This window comes from Eubalaena glacialis, chromosome 2 (genome assembly GCF_028564815.1).
Source record: "Eubalaena glacialis isolate mEubGla1 chromosome 2, mEubGla1.1.hap2.+ XY, whole genome shotgun sequence".
NCBI classification, from domain to species: Eukaryota; Metazoa; Chordata; class Mammalia; order Artiodactyla; family Balaenidae; genus Eubalaena; species Eubalaena glacialis.
In genome coordinates this window covers 78,314,964-78,331,366 of record NC_083717.1, presented here as the reverse complement: position 1 = coordinate 78,331,366, position 16,403 = coordinate 78,314,964, and the positions used below count along the sequence as shown (strand labels likewise).

General features: G+C 33.0%; 1 protein-coding gene across 4 annotated transcripts in view; it reads left to right on the top strand.

Moving 5' to 3' along the window:
* Window positions 1-16,403, top strand: part of TCF12 (transcription factor 12) — a 371,138-nt gene that overhangs the window by 304,950 nt on the left and 49,785 nt on the right. The window lies entirely within an intron of this gene.

Genomic DNA, 16,403 nt, shown 5'->3' with positions numbered 1-16,403 from the left:
TAATGGTTAGAAATCATTCTCTTTTTAAGGTGGGTCTTTTCATAAATTCAGGATCTGCATGATTTCTTCCAGTGAGTATAGCTAAAATGAACTCTGCTTTGTTACTTGATCATTACAAATATGAGGCAGGATGATTTGGTAGATATTCAGTACTTAATTAATTAGAGGTATGAAGTATTAAAAAATTACTACCACTAGCAAGAATTTTTACTGGAACAAAACATAGATTGGGTGCCAGAAATAACTTTTAATGTATAAGTTATTTAGAGTTTCCAGTTGCAGATTCTTGAAATGGCTCTGGGCTAAGATGCAGATGTTATTTCTGGTCTCTTTAAAAATAAATTTAAAATAGAGTACAATATAATGGTACTGTTCCATTTCTCATAAATCGAAAGGATCTGGTACTTTCCAGCTCAGAAGAAAAAAATTACACAGGTCAAAGAAGAAATAAAAAGCCGGGGAGCACTTTCCTTAAGGGAGAGCTAACTGGACCCAAGATCAAATTGTTTACCTTTATGGTTTAAAATAATAGCTTTGTTTGCTTCTAGTTTTTGTTTTGCTGTAACCTAATAAGTCAGTAGTGCAATACCTTGTCCCAGTCTTGAAAGCTCATCAGAAGTGCTGGTTTATTAAAGAATTTTAAAACCTAGATACTCTCCTCAACTTTTTTTTACCCGCACACGCACCATTAGTGCTGTGATTACAGAGCCATCTGCAGGAAAATTATCAAGTTGCAACATAGTTAATGATTCTCTTGTGTTATTTCAAGTGGTAAATGAGAAGTGACAAACTGCAATTCATATGGGGAAAGAAATGGACAGCCAAGAGATGCAGGAATACTAGGGAGGGGGACTCCCCACTTTAATTTTCCGAGGAAAACTGCTTTGTCATAGTGAGTTCATGATTAAGAGAAACATGAAGTTTGCTTCATGTTTTATATATTCTCAGTAATGGTAGTTCTATCTTGTTTGAAGGGGTATTTAATGATTGCCTTTTAGAAGCTTTGTATGATCTGTCAGTTCTGTTCATGTTGATGTCAGAGGGATACTATTTAGTTACCTCAGAAAGAGATTTATCTGCTTTTCTCCTCCAGGAGGTACGGCTGTTTTTACACATCCTCATTTTGGTCATATGGTTGTCAAAAGGGGAATTAAACAAGTGTTCTTTTGCCCTATAAATGCAGTTTATACAGCTGACTGTTTACATTGGCTATACAGATAGGTGTTTTCTATTTTGTTAAGCATTAAGCATTTCTAAAACTCATGTTAGGCTTGAGATTTTTGTAAAGAGATGATAAGAAATCTGATGTTTTATGTCTGAGACAGATGATGTGATTTGTGAACTTTAGCATGAATTTTACTCTGAGAAGCGTGTTGGGGGGGGGTTGATTGCTCCTCATTTCCAATCAATATTCAAGTAAATTGTGTACCAGTTTTCAGACCAATCTGTAATATAACTCTGATTATTGGTTTGGCTAGGATTTAGGTACTCACAACTAAGGCATAATTGGAACCATTTTTTCAAAATATCACCTGAGGAAAGATCAGAAAATCAGGTCTTTGATTTTTAATATTTTCATACAGTGGAAAGACAGTATTTGGAAGCCTTTTTACTGATTGATTAGTATCAGCAAGATAGATGAGAGTAATATTGTTGAGTTAGAAGATGCATTATATGATTTCAGATAAATAGCATTATTATGTTTAAATAATAGGTACTGATTGTTAGTGGATCGGTTTGAGAGGGATGCATTATTTCGCTAGAGTTTTATATTCTTGCTTTATTTTTTGCAAAAGTAAATTTTCTAAATTGTGAGAAAAAGAATATTTCTAAATATTAGAAAAAGAGCAGAAGACCAACTTTCTGAACACTTAGGAGTGACTTTATTTACAAAGCAGCATATACTAGAAAAATTTGCAATATAATGTTCAGATATAATACCTGGAATTTTTTGGTGTCTTATTTGGCATCTGATTTAGTTAGCCAGGCCAGCTAAAGTACTGCACATTTAGGAGACAGTATTCATTTACTAGTCATCTTTCTGCATGCTAAATAAGGAAGAGGAGACATTGGGGAAGGGTCTTTTGCTTTTGTATCTTTTGTATCTTCTTCGTAGATTCTCTTACTTATTATCCTCTTAAACCTATCCTCACCCTGCACATCCCTTGCAACCAATACCATATTAGTTATTTACTGAGTTTCGTAAAGCAGGAATATATAGAGTTCATTTGTGGAATTATTCCCATGTGAACTTTGTTTAGCTTTGTTTTTTACTCGGAAAGTCTTGTTTTCCAGGAATTGATTCACTTAGAAATAATGTTGAAACTTTTCATGAGGAATCCTATGAGTGGGTTTTAGATTTACTTTTCCAGCCAGATCTTCTGGCCTTTTGGGACACTGGAATGTTGCCTGCTTATTTTAGAAAAATGTACAATAATATTAACCACTAACTGGCCTTTATTAATTAATTAATTCAAGATGTGTAATTCAGTTAAATTGAAATTTTCTTTTAAAAATTTTTTAGAATTTTAAGTCACTCTTGAAACATTCTTGTTTAAGATAGTTTAAAAAACAGATTTGAGAGTTATAGCAATCCAAATATCAGGGATAAAGAAGAGCTAATAAAATAAATTAAAATATTGCATGGGTAACCCCAGGAAATTTTGCATAGCTCTCCAAGGATGATCTGTTTCCCAGTCAACAGAAAAATAAGAAGGAAATAAGGGCCTGGAATTTAAACTGAAGTTGCCAGAAGGTCTCTACCTAGTAGGTTTTTTGGAAACATTTTTTCCTAAATCTTCTGGAAAGAAGTAAATTGCTTAGGCAAAACACATAATAGCTTTTTCTTATCTAGTTTAGGTATGTGCTTGATGATTGTTGGAATGGCAATAAATATCACATCCTGTATTGAACTATTGAAGGCAGGGAAGTATATTTAAAAATCAGTGAAATGCAGTAATCCTCAAACCAGGAATAATCAGTTTGCTAATAAAAGATGTATGGCTCCAAGTCATATTTTTTCAGGGTTCTCTGACATTTTCATTAATCATGTTGCCAGTGTGTACAGTAAGTAATGCCCATTTTGCTATAAAAGTTGGTGAGTTTTTAGATTGTTGGACTAGGTAGTATGAATATTGAGTCTGATCACATAATCTTAGAATAACACATAAGTGATTACGTAGAATTGCGGGTGGAAACAATTCAGGATAAAAAGTGCATGACAGTTCAGAGCTCCTGTGCAGGCTGCACGTCTGTCTGAAATCAGGTTTAAAAAGTGGCCCTGTCTCCAGCTGACTCGTTTTGTCAGACTGAGTCATAGGATTAACCCTTGACATGTTCCTTCAAAAAAAAGAGGCAAAGATTAAACAACTGCATTGACTAGAGCAGCACTTGATCCATCTATATGCATTTTTTTCCTGTAATATGATTCTGCTTAAGAAAAAAAATTGTGCTGCAGCTGTTACATAGATTAAATTAGATTTTTTTAAAAAAATATTTTTGAGGAAGAGAAAAAGGACTTTATCATAGAAGATAATTTGTAACTGTGTTAAAAATATGTCTACATCAACCAGTTTTACTTTCTTTTGAGTAAGGCAGACTTCAAAAAGATGTTATTTTGGAGTAGCAAACTTGAAGGATATTACCATAGCATATGAGTAAAATACGGGACTATTTAAATTACCACCAGTTTTCTTGATGATTTGCTGTTTTTGAGGAATAAATTTAATGCCATATGTATGTAAACGCCCACGCCCCCACCTCTTCTCTCTTCCCTCAAGTTTCTACATCCACCCTCAGTTTCGGCAGTGGTGTATACCAAGTGATTGTGTTGGGTACATGGGGGAGGGGGGCTCAGTATTACATTTAAACACATGTATGGATTTTGTATCTGTGTTTTTGAGAGGAGGAATGAAAAGTAGAAGCAAAAGCTTTTAATTAATTACTCAGCTCTGCTTAGGAACTATTATGTTTCAAAGTTCAGGTTTCAGGTTTAATAGCAAGTCTTATCCAGTTCCTTAATAAACTGCTTTAGAACAGTAAAAGAGTATTATGCTGTCTGGTTTTACTCTGAACTTTTTTAACTTGGATATTTGTTTATTACTTTCAGAATACCATATAGTTGCCTCTAAAATAAAGAACTGTTAATGAAATACTCAAATTTTCATTGTGCTTTAATAGCCAAGATTGCATAGTTGGATTTTACATTATGCTGTTTGTTTTAACAAACATCATAGTACTCTCTCTTTTCTGGCAAGCCCCAAAGAAACAAGCCTAACTACTGTAGGTGGATTTTTTTTTTAAATCAATATATAAAAGTTTTCTCAGGTTGAAGCTGAGCTTCCTACTGATTGTAGGAAGAAAATGTTGAAGTGCTTTGTGGCTGCCCTTTTCCCCCAGTCCCCTAAATTTCTATTTTAAAAGTAAGTTTTGTTTTTTTTTTTTAATCATTAAGGAAAAAAGGAAATTTTGTTTTGGATGGTTGATTTTCCTTTTTTTTTTTAAGCTGTTCTGTCAGAGAGAGACTATGTCTATAAAAGACTAAAATTTACTTGAATGGTTTTAAGGCATGGCATTGTTAATTGTAAGTCAACGCTTTTTACACAGTTCTCTAAGGATTGAAATGGGTCTTTGTGGTCTCTCAGGAGGGAGGAAGTTACAAGCCACTCTGCAGACTGGCATTTTAATGGTCTGCTGTACAGTGATGTTCTTTTGCAGCTGCTGCTTAGCCTTTCTATATCTGGAGAGTGTGGGGAGGTTTTATTGTTATTCCAACACCATCAGCTTTTAAAACATTATGAACTTAGCTGGCCTTATTGTCTTATTTGATTTTATTGTTATATTTTAATCAATATTTTTCATAAAAATGGGGGGTTTGGGGATCCCTTATAGAATATTCCCTTAGAGCAGTTCTGCTTCATGAAAGGTGCCTTTAAAAAAGTGATGTGTCCCTTTTTGCAGCTTGTGAGCTGTCCTCTGATGAACAGTTTTGTGAGAACCTGCAAGGCACAGGGAGAAGAGATAGTACAAAGAGGTTTTCATGGGGGGAAATGAGAGGAAAGAAAAGTTGCTATTCTGTTTTTCTGGGTTAGAATCCACACCAAAAGACAAATTGAAATTTTTTTAAATAATGAAATATGTTTGTGTGTGAGAAAGTATTTGCAAAACAATGTCTAAGACCTTTTGACTTCTAAGTATAATGAATTTTTTAAATCTATGAGATGTTTATTCCCACACTGATTATTTTTCCTTTTTGAGAAATTTGAACATAAAAATATGAATATATTAAGTGTTAGTTAAGAACAATAATGAACTTGGAGGAAAGACTTCCAAGAAATCTTTTTTAGTTTATTAGCTACAGTGCGCATTTTGTCTATACATACCAGCCTTTCATATTTTTCTGTAAGGGAAAACAAAACTTTGTTTGTTTTTTCTTTTTAATTATTGAATTGCTTAGTACATATTCTAGGAGAGTGCAGTCCATTATAAACTTTTAATTGGTGTTATGAATGAGGAATTTAAGGAGCTTTATAATTGAAAACCTATATTAAATATTATGTTTTAAAAACAGATCATTTATTTTCAAGATAATTTTTTGAATTGTTGGAATGAGCTTTTTCATGAAATGTGTTCCTTTCAAATTTCTTTCCATACCATTTTTATAACATAAAAAATCATGGTTTGTTCTAGCTAGTTTAGAGGTACTTACATGACAGGTCCGCTTTCTCCAGGAAGTGACTTTGTACAAGGCTTAACTGTTTAGATCCTTCTTGTTACACATGATTCAGTGTTTCCAATTCCTGATTGCTTGATCATGTGTTTATCAAAGTTAGAAGCAACTGTAGGCCGTGCAGATGGTAATGTTGCTAGAGGTGTAGCAAGCTAGGTTTCCCTGCTACAAGTGCTCTAATTTAAACTAAAAATAGGCTAGCAGATCTGTCAGTTTGTCTTTCTTTGAAAGAGACATACATACTATATATATGACAATATTAATAATTCCTTCAGATATTTATCTCCAGGACACTGTATCACTTTTTATTATTTAGCACTTGTGGCTTGTATTTTTTTTTAATTCCAAAATTTGTCTTATTGGTATCCTCCACCAGTGTGAGGACTTGATAGAGATTGAAAGAGGTTACTTACAGCACAAACCCTCCCTCTCTGCTCCGTGAGTTGGTTCAGTCCTATTTTGCATAAGTTCCTTTTGAGTAGATCATGTGTGGATGCATAGTGCTGAAGACTTAACTCTGTTTGGCTGTGTGGATGTATGTCTTGGAGAGAAGCTGTGTGCATTAGCTGCAAACAGTAACATTTTCAAAATCAACATGTATTGTGCTTATCCTGTCCCTGGAATGGGCAGCAATTCTTTGATGTATTACTACAATGGAAAAACGGTAAGTCTTTTTCTTTGTTCAGATATCTTCTAACTGGTTTGTTTAAGGGAAGGGAGGGTAGATTAATTACTTTTTACTAAAACCTGTGAGGTTTTGTTTGATCATTTTCTGTAATATGTTAAGGTTGTATGTTTCTTTGTAAGTAAGGTTAGCAAAGTTGTCTTTGACACAGTTACTCAATAGTTTTTGGCTTTTATTTTTAAAATAATATAGAAAATAAACTTGAATTTGTGGGATATTTTTTTAATGCCTGATGTCTTTACTAGTAATGAGCTTGAAAGTACATTTGTTTTAATGTTTTCTTATATTGTAAACATATAATCTACATGTAAAATACATATATAACACAGAGAGAGAGAAAGAGGGAAGATTACTTGATGCTTTGTAGATAGAAGGGAAAGATGAAAGTCATCTTAGATATTCATAAAAATAACAAGTATGAAGCTCTGGGAATGATTAGGGAAGCAGTCAGCTAGTGAGGGCCGTATTTCCTGTTTGGAGTTTCAGGTCCGGAGCCTGACTTTACTCAGATACCATCTGTTTCCAATCAAACTAGAGTTTTGACCCTGTACAGATTCATAAAATAAATCACTATTTTTCAAAGAGTGCATTTATACATTTTCCAAAGAATGTATTTCTGGTCGATTTATAGCACATGGTTAGATGTTTTAAAATAATACCTTTCTGTGTTGCTAAGTAAAACTTCTCTGTTTTTTAAATTAATTACTCAGTATTAATTACTTAGTATGTTTCTACAAAAATATCTTTAAGTCAGAGGATTTTGTGTATTCTAAAAAGAAGGTGAACTTCTCTGGAATATTCAATAGGAGTTATCTTTATAAAATAGTTGATAAACATAAAAATGTTATACTAGTGAATAACAATCTTGGGTTTATGTCAGGAATTCAGTATTGTCCTCCTCAATTTTTCCAAAACAATGTATTAGCTCAGGTGTTTTATTAAATACGTAAATGACTTTAGCAATTTTTTTTTTCAGGAGTGGAGGCATTTTTAATGTTAATGTTTGAAGTTACAAAAAAAATTAATCACATTTTCCTAAAATAGGTATACAATCAGTTATGTTGGTCCGTTCCCTTTTTACCACTTGAAAATGTTTTAAAGTAGCATATGACTTTAACCAGTGTACGTGAGAACTAATGAAAGCACTTTTTCGTTCTCTGACTGCTTTGGTAAGGCCTCTTTGGACTTCGTTAGCATTTGGTTCTTAACTTTTCAGTAAGCTTTCTTACTAGATGACAATCAAGCCAAAATATCCTTAAACTCATTAAAAAGTATGTGTTCACACTAGCCATATCAACAGAGCTTTGGAGAATGTGAGAGGTAGATTTAGATGGGTAGTATAAGTGAAATAACTTGATCTCTATGTAATTTCCTTGGCAACTGTCTTTCAAATGTGAAATTTTTTTCTTTTATGTCCAATTCTAAGTAAAATAGTCTGTTTGAAAATGGTGTGTGTGCAAGTTTAGTAAAATTAATCATACAGGACCCCTGAAGCAGAGAGACTATAACTCAGATTGAGTTTAGATTTTATTCTTTCAAGAGCACAGATCACTCTATTACAGCATTTCTCTTTGTTCTACATTTGGGGGTGGAGGGGTGGGGGACAGCTTTGATCGTATTAAGTATTTCCAGGCTTACGGTAGATGACATGGCTGGTATGTTAGAAAAGTGTAGCCTGAAAGTTGATAGCCTGTGCTTGATATAGGTCAAAGGTGACTTTTATGTTCTCGAAAAATGCATAAAGGATGATATATTTTCTTAGTCCTCTGTATCATAAGCCCTTAGTCTTATATGTGTTTTCTTATATGTATTTTATTTTTACCACATCTAGTTTATTATTATTATTCTAACTCTTCAATAAGAAAATCGTATAGTATGTAATTATATTATCCAAAGACTATGGTAAATACCTCATCTTTGTATATATTGGGAAATGTCTATCCATCAATGCTTTATAGTAAAAACTAGCACTTTAAATTAATATTGCCAGAGTCTAAGTGAAATGTATTTCCTCACTTGAGTTATGGAATTTTTGTATAATTCTCATAATGAACCGGTTAAATTTAAGCTCACTCTTTAACTCCATTTTATCAGTTTATCTTAAGATGATAGGACAGATTTATATTTTGAATATTAATATTTTGATTTCATTTTTAAGATCCTTTTACGGGTATTATGAAAGAGTGAGAAATCCTGAGTGATACTGGGCTTAAAGAAAATGCTTTCCTTTTTTTTCCGGTTTTTATTTTTAAATTTTCAGGTTGATTTCCATATATTTAAGGATGCTTGGGGTAATTTAATAAATAGACTGAACAGACTCTAGGAAAAAATAGATTAATAAGAGAAGAGCCTTTTCATATTTTGTTATTTAAGATTATGTGGCCGTATTGTACTGTTGGAAATATAAGAGGCTTGGGCATCTATGTGCAGAAAAGAAAAGGCAAAAATGTTAACCCTGTTTTCCCCACTATCTGAAAAGAGAAGGGGTTAATGTTTTATATCACATGTAGCTTTTGTGTAGCTGTATTATGTACCATGCTATAAGATATTAATATGTGTTTATGATAAATATGGGACTTAAAATCACTCTGAATATTTTTTGAACTTTGAAAAATAGCAAGGAATAATGGATTTCTGAGATTCCTTACTTATAAAGAACTTGGCCTGCACTCAGTTTTCTCATTGATATGACTCAATTGTGTCCTTTATGCAGAAAGGTAGAAAGTCTTAGAGGTAAAGGAAGGAAAGTTTTGGGAGGAGAGGATTCCTGTTCTCTTCACCTTGGGATTCTGGAGTTTCAGCCTTCCTCTGATCTCATCAGCCTCCATTTTCTAGGCCTTGAACTGAAGATGCTGCAAAGTGTTCCAGGTATAAAAATTGCAGCAAGTACAGACATGATGCTCTTTTCATTATTTCAGGGGATTATTTTAATATTATTAGAGACAACACAGAAATCCAAGTTTTAAAACTCAAGCTTAGAAACACATTTTGAATATTCACCTTCTTTGTATGGAATCTGGGAAAGAAGAGACAAGAACTAACATGATCATAAGGGCTACTCTGTGTCAGGAACTATGCTGGGGACTTTATGTTTACCTCATTTAATTCTCATAACCACTCTGTCATTTAGCTGTTACTAGCCTCCTTTTATAAGTAAGGAAAAATTGGTGCTGGGAAGTTAGGTAACTTGTTTAAGCTCCACCCTGTTAGTTAAGTGTTGAGGCCAGAACTGAACCCAGGTCTGTCTCCTAAGAGCAGGTTTTCTCTTTTCCGTCATCCAAGGACAAGTAAACTAGTCTCCATAGCAAAGGGCCAGATTTCACTTACCCTTACTACTGGTTGTATCCAAGTACTCCATTGGAAAGAAAATGTCACTGAGAAAAACACTAGGCCATTCTTACAAATAAATATATTTTGCATATATGATCAGACTTACAATTTTATGAATGCTAATTGATATGGTCAGTCAAGCAGCTTTTTACTAGTTTCTATTTAAGATGAAGAACTTAAAACTATCCTAGATATGTTTTTAAATGCAGGAAATTAGCAGGCCTCTTCTAATAGAACTCATAGTAGTGAAAATTGGTATAGCCATGGTTTTGGCACCTGCCTCCCCACATAATTTGTATTATAAGAATTAGAGCAGCAAGTAGCTAAAATTGCATTGTAAATACTTCTAAGATTTATTTTTCAAATAAACATTTTCAGTTAATAAAAGCACAGAAACCAATATGCGAGTATATAGAGCTACATTTCTGTTCCGTTGGGGATTTACTGCTAATTAACATGAGAGAGGAAAGTATATAATTAATTAATTTGAATTTCCAGGCTGTCTATGGGCCCAGTAGGGTTAAATCTAACATTTGTATGATGAGGAAAACATGAAGTCATTTAAGAATTCTCTGAAGTTAGAATGCTAAAGACATTGGATGACAAGGAGTTTAGCTTAAATCTGCTTTGATTTTTTTTTTCCCTTTATCAAAAATATATGAGACTATATTCTAGATATGAATCCAAGAAGGTCTTTTTTTCTGGATTCAAGTGGACACAAATACCAGGAAGTTAAGCCCCTGCCAGGAGAGTATGTTGTCACGGGTCAGGTTTATTAATCTTTTAGAAGGAAATTTATGTCCCTTTCCACTAGCTCATGAACATATTGAAGACAGGGATCAGGTGCTGTATTGTTAGGTCTAAATATTTTTAAAATGTAGATAGCGAAGAAGTGACACTCATTGATTTGTTAAGTACATTATCCTAGCATACAAGTTTCAAACCCAGTCCCTTAAAAATTCCATGGTTTATCTCTCAGGAAAAAAATTTGTGCTTATTATAAAAATGATACTGGTTACAATAAAGAACTGATAAAATATGCCCAGTGATGTTAAGATTAATTAAAATGTGCTTGACTTACCTAAGATGAAATTCTCACACTTGAAAACCACTATTACCGAACTATACTTTTTAGACAGCAGCAGTAGTAATTGATTTTAAGCTGCTTTGTACTGAAAGCTAGAATTCTTTTTTCTTATCATTGTTAGAAAGGAAATTTTACATTATTTCACCGCTAAACGTTCTCTGGAAATTCTTGGGAAAAGATATTCGTCCTTTTATTTATGAGTGTTGAAAATATGAACATATATTTATGCCTTTTACAGAAATTTCAGTTGTGTTTTTATCAGGCTAACTAATTAGATGAAAAGAATCTTTCATGGATAGCTTATGTGTCCCTGAGTTAGTCCTACTTCAGACACTTTGCTTTATGATGCCTTTTGGTTTCAGTTCTTACAATATTTAGTACTGGAACTATATAAATATCCCCCCCCCCCAGGCTTGGAATTACCATAAAAACTTGAGTAGTAGTTTGGACTTTATGGCAAAATTTACTACTTTTATGTAATATTAAAATACTGAAAACATTGAGATATTTATCAAATCTGTCATTTGTTTAAATGTTCTTGGATGTTAGGAGATTCTTAAATTAGACTATTTCATGTACTTAAATTTTTAAATGTCTTTTTCTTTTGGGTTGTGCTTGTTTTAATTTTGATTAAAGAGAGAACCAGGAAAGTGGGAAGCCCTGAAGTTCAGAAACTTTAAGATTTTGACATTTATGTTGAAGATACGCTTTTTATCTGAGTTTATGCATAAGGTCAGTGTGCATAGAAAACAATGGATCCAAAATGATCAGAAAAATCAATAGGGAATAGTTTTTAGGAAATTTCTTTAACTTTTAGTTAAATTTAAATTTAACTAAATTTAAATTTAGTTAAATTTCTTTAAGTAAAATTTCTTTAACTTTTACTTACTTAGCACTCTTATCTCAGTGAGTCCAATTATTTAAAGCAGAAATTTTACTGACTCTTTTTTAAACAGCCTCTTTTTAGTAAATTCAGGTCCCACAAAATGCAGAGGTAGAGGGAAACTGTTTATGTACATTATTGTGTGTGAAACTTGCATAAGTTGACCAGCGGTAACTAAAAAATTCTTATAATAATTACCTAGTTTTTCTTTCTTAGTTTTTGAGTGTTGACCCTTAAATGTGCCTATTTTTAAAATCAGTGGCCCAGAGGTTTAATTACAGATTTTAAAGCTAGAATTTGAGTTGGGTTGGGGTTTTCTTTTTTTCCAGTGACCTGAACTGTTTTGTTTGTTAGTTGTCAGGTTTTAGATACTCAGCTAGATCTTGAAAATTTTTTATTGCTTAATACAAAATATAGTTACATAAAATGAGATAAATTAAGTGTATGCTCCTGAATATAGTATCACATTTTTATTTTAAAATTATGATGGTAGGGTAAATTAGCCAAATGATTTTGTTTTGCTTTATTATTTTGGTAAGTTGATAAAGATTATGCTGGAGATGATTTATGCTATTAGCATAAACTTTTCACACATTGGAGGTTTAATGTTAGCATTAAAGTGTTTAATGGTATTTAACATATTGGAACTTAAAGAGAACTGCTAGTCAAACCACCTTGACAAAAGAGCTAATAGGAGCCTAAACATAATGAAATATCGGTAATAATTTCTGTGTTAGAGCATGTTCAGAAAAATTGATAAGCTTCTCCGTCTTGCTTCTTTCCAAATTAGATAAAGGTGTTCCCAAAACGTTTAAGAGTTTTGGTTTTTGTTTCATAGCCTTTGGAGTTTATGAGACTCCTAGAATATTTCTTTCAAAATAATTTATCTAATTTTAAACTGGTGGGTAAGGAAGAGTGATCTCATCCTGTATTGTTCAATATAGTAACCAATAGCCACAAATGACTATTTAATTAAATTAAAATTAAAAATTCAGTTTCTCACTTGTACTATCCACATCTCAAGTGTTCAGTAGTCACATGTAACGAGTAGCTACTGTATTGTACAGACATAGATACATTACCGTCTTTTCAGGTATAGAACATTTCCATTATTACAGAAGCCTATTAGACAGTGCCCGTCTAAAGCATTCCTCTCATTTTCTGTGGAAGCGTATCTTAATTAAGATACATAGCGAGCTATTCTCACATACTAAAGAAAATTCCCAATTCATTTCCTCATCATTTAGAACATTTAAAGATATCCGCTACCACACAGGCTTTGGATCTACTTTTAAAAGCATAGGGAATGGCATCATCTTTTAACTCATCACTGGATGTGACAAGATAAAAAGAAAAAAATATCTTTTTAGCAGAAGCTTCTACTTTTTTTCATCTTTGCTGAACAACTATCAGAAAATCATGCCTTTCTGCCTTACAGAGATGTTTCCAATATTAATTACAGGATGGATGCACTGAAGTCAAGAGCACAGTGCACAGCTCCAGCTTCTAAAGCTAAACAGAGAGTGGACTGCCCTGAATTGGGGTGATCCATATGACTAAACTGATTCACCCAAGCAGGAAAAAAAGGAATGTTTTTGCTAACTTGACTCCAATTGGTTTTATGAGCTAAAACATTCCAAGGATAATTGTGTAATCACTGTATAGAGTAATGTAAATATTCATCCCTGAAGTACTCTGTCACTCTTAAAAAGTAAGTTTGGGTTGATGGGATGAGGACAGTAGAGATAATACTGTGAGTTTATTCTTTTCAAACATACTTAACAATGAAAGGGAGGTATCTGTTAGATTTTCAGTTATATTCGTTTAAGTTGGGGTAAATGTTATGTTTCTGTTCACCCAACACTCAAAATTTCTCTCTTCTCCATTCCTGGAGGAGAAAAATTAAGTACTTGAGAAAGAAGTACATTCCCACATGATACCTACTTTGAACCTGACATTCTGAAATGGAGGCTAGAATTCTAAAGAAAATTTCTAATTACCACATTTCAATAGAACATCTTAAATTACTTAATTGTACTTTTTCTGTTTCTTTTTAAAATAGTGTGACTCCTGGTAGATTTTAATCACCTTAAGCACACATATTCCTTTCTCTTAATTTTGTTTGTTGTGATACAGAATCATATTTAAGATTTAAATGTGTGATTAGATCATTAACTAGGAAAAAACTGGCATCTATGTGCAGGTGATCAGATGACATAAGCAGTCTGGTTTTAATTTGTGGCCAGTACTGATTGTAACTAAAAGAGACTTGCTCTTTTTGTGGAATTGGCTGACTATTTCCCTACATCTGGAGTTAATAAAGTCTTTGAGACCACATCAGTTGTGCTTTGCCGCAAGAACTCTTTGATCTGAAAAATCGCAACTGGCACAACTGCTGCTTCATAACATTGCATCTATGTTTTTGCAAGCTATGGTTAAGATACCAAAAGTAAAGTTTTTTGTCGTGTGTTAGAAATGCTGTTAGATGGGCCTCTTTGAGAACCACGGTTTTCAAAACATTTTTATCATGATAAAAACTTTGAACTTATGTTAGTAAATAAATGATAAACTTATAGTAGTTTAGAGTTTTTACCATTTTCATTTATAAGATCTATTCTTTAAAAGTCCATTTATCTTTTTCAAAGTCTATTTATAGAGACTAACATTAAAAACAACTTTGCCCTAAAATGAGCCCTGTGTTCTTAATACAGCTTCAAAATTTTTACATACAAGAGGCAAGCAGGCAAGCCTCTTCTGCTTCGTGTGTTTGTCTTGGTTTTCTTGCTTTCCATGATAGTCATCAATTGACCATTATCTGATCAGCATATTCTCCTTTATTTACAGCGATTTGTAAATCAGTAAAGTCAGCAAAAGTTCTTCTGTAAATCAGCAGAAATTCTTTGCTTTTGTAATTGCATACATTTAAAAATTTTTAAAGTGTAAGTTTATCTTGTATGGAATATAGTGAATTGAATAGAAATAAGGATAAAGAAATATATTTTGAGAGATTATATATAAATTTTAACTGACAGATTATGTAGATTTTTTTGTGTGAAATGACACATCAAAACTGGAGTTTTTCATAAGTATCATTGGGAGGTTTACATACTGTTTCAATTTATAACCTAGATAGAGTTAGAGAATTTTATATTGTATACTTTTAGATCAGTGATGGTATACATAGTAAATAAGCATTTGTGACAAAAACATGTTCTAATGCTGTCTTCTGAATTTTATTCTCATTTGTATTTTCTTTCTACATCTGTGGATATACTCTTTTTTGTTGTTTGTGGTTTCAGCGTAGTTTGGGAAAAATCTGTATATTATAAAGGGGACAGAGGACATCTAGCTATAGCTAAATTTTGATGCTGAAACTTGATTAAAAGAAAAAAGTACAAAATTCCTTTCCTGAAAACTTTTCCTGCCTATCAGCCTATCTAATACATTGCAAACACATTTGTGTATATCCAATTCTTTCATTCTAACTCTGTCTTTATGTAATAGCACTAAACTAGAAAAATATGTTTAATATGTATAATGCATAATCCCCTATCTAGGATCCTTCTGGGTAATTCTTAGGAATATATCTTGTCCCAGACTTCTCAGGTACCACAAGTGTGTGTTTTCCCCTCTGGGATGTAAGAAGTAGGAAACTAACCTGAATGCCAGTCCATTAAAAAGACACACCTGTGCTTGTAATAGCATGGCTAGCAAGAAGACTAAAAATGGACTTTTTAAACTTTTATCTAGGGTGAACTGTATATATAAGTAGGATGATGTTGGACAAAAACTATAAGAAATAGCAGTTGAGTACTAAACAGGGACAGTATGTAGCAGTGTAACTGCTCTTATAAGAATTAGAAAGATGATATTATTAGCTAATACTTAGTGAGTGGTTACCATGCTAAACATTTTCGAGCCTTCTGTGCACCTTAGCCATCTTGAGGAATCCAGGTTGTTTTTGTGGTTTTTGTTTGGTTTTTTGTTTGTTTTTTTGGGGGGGGGTTGTTTTGTTTTGTTTTGGCCACGTGGCTTGTGGGATCTTAGTTCACCAGCCAGGGGTCAAACCTGTTCCTTCGGCATTAAGAGTGCAGAGTCCTAACCACTGGACCGCCAGGGAATTCCCGAAACATTTTGTATGTATTATCTCATCTAGTCTTCCCATCAACCCCTGCCCCCCCATGCAGGTAATGTTAGCACCATCTTACAAATGAGGAAATTGAGTCTCAGAAGGTTAGGTAATTTGCCAGGAATCTTTACAGTTAGTTAATGCCTCAGAGAAAGAATAAATGAAAGTTTATGTAAATAAAAAATTGGTTCCCATTTTAATCTCTGTGTGTGCTTCCTCCGCTTTTTTATTAGTGCATAGGAATGTATGCTGGATAAAAATATCAAACTGTGTGGAAAGGCATAAAGCAATCGTTTTCCTCCCCAATTATAAGTCCAGAGGTGTAACCATTAAGTTTCTTATGTGTAATTCCAGAAATCATCTGTGCTTATGCAAAAAATGTGTATGCTTTTTTTTAACGAATCCTCCCATAATTTTATTGAGCTAGTTACTTTTTTCCACGTTACGTGAACACTTTGAATTTTTATTTTTGATTAAAATTTAATAGATGTACCCTTATCAAACTAAACAAAAAAAATATGTTTCATACACTGCTCACAATAGGACACCTTTCCATTCTTA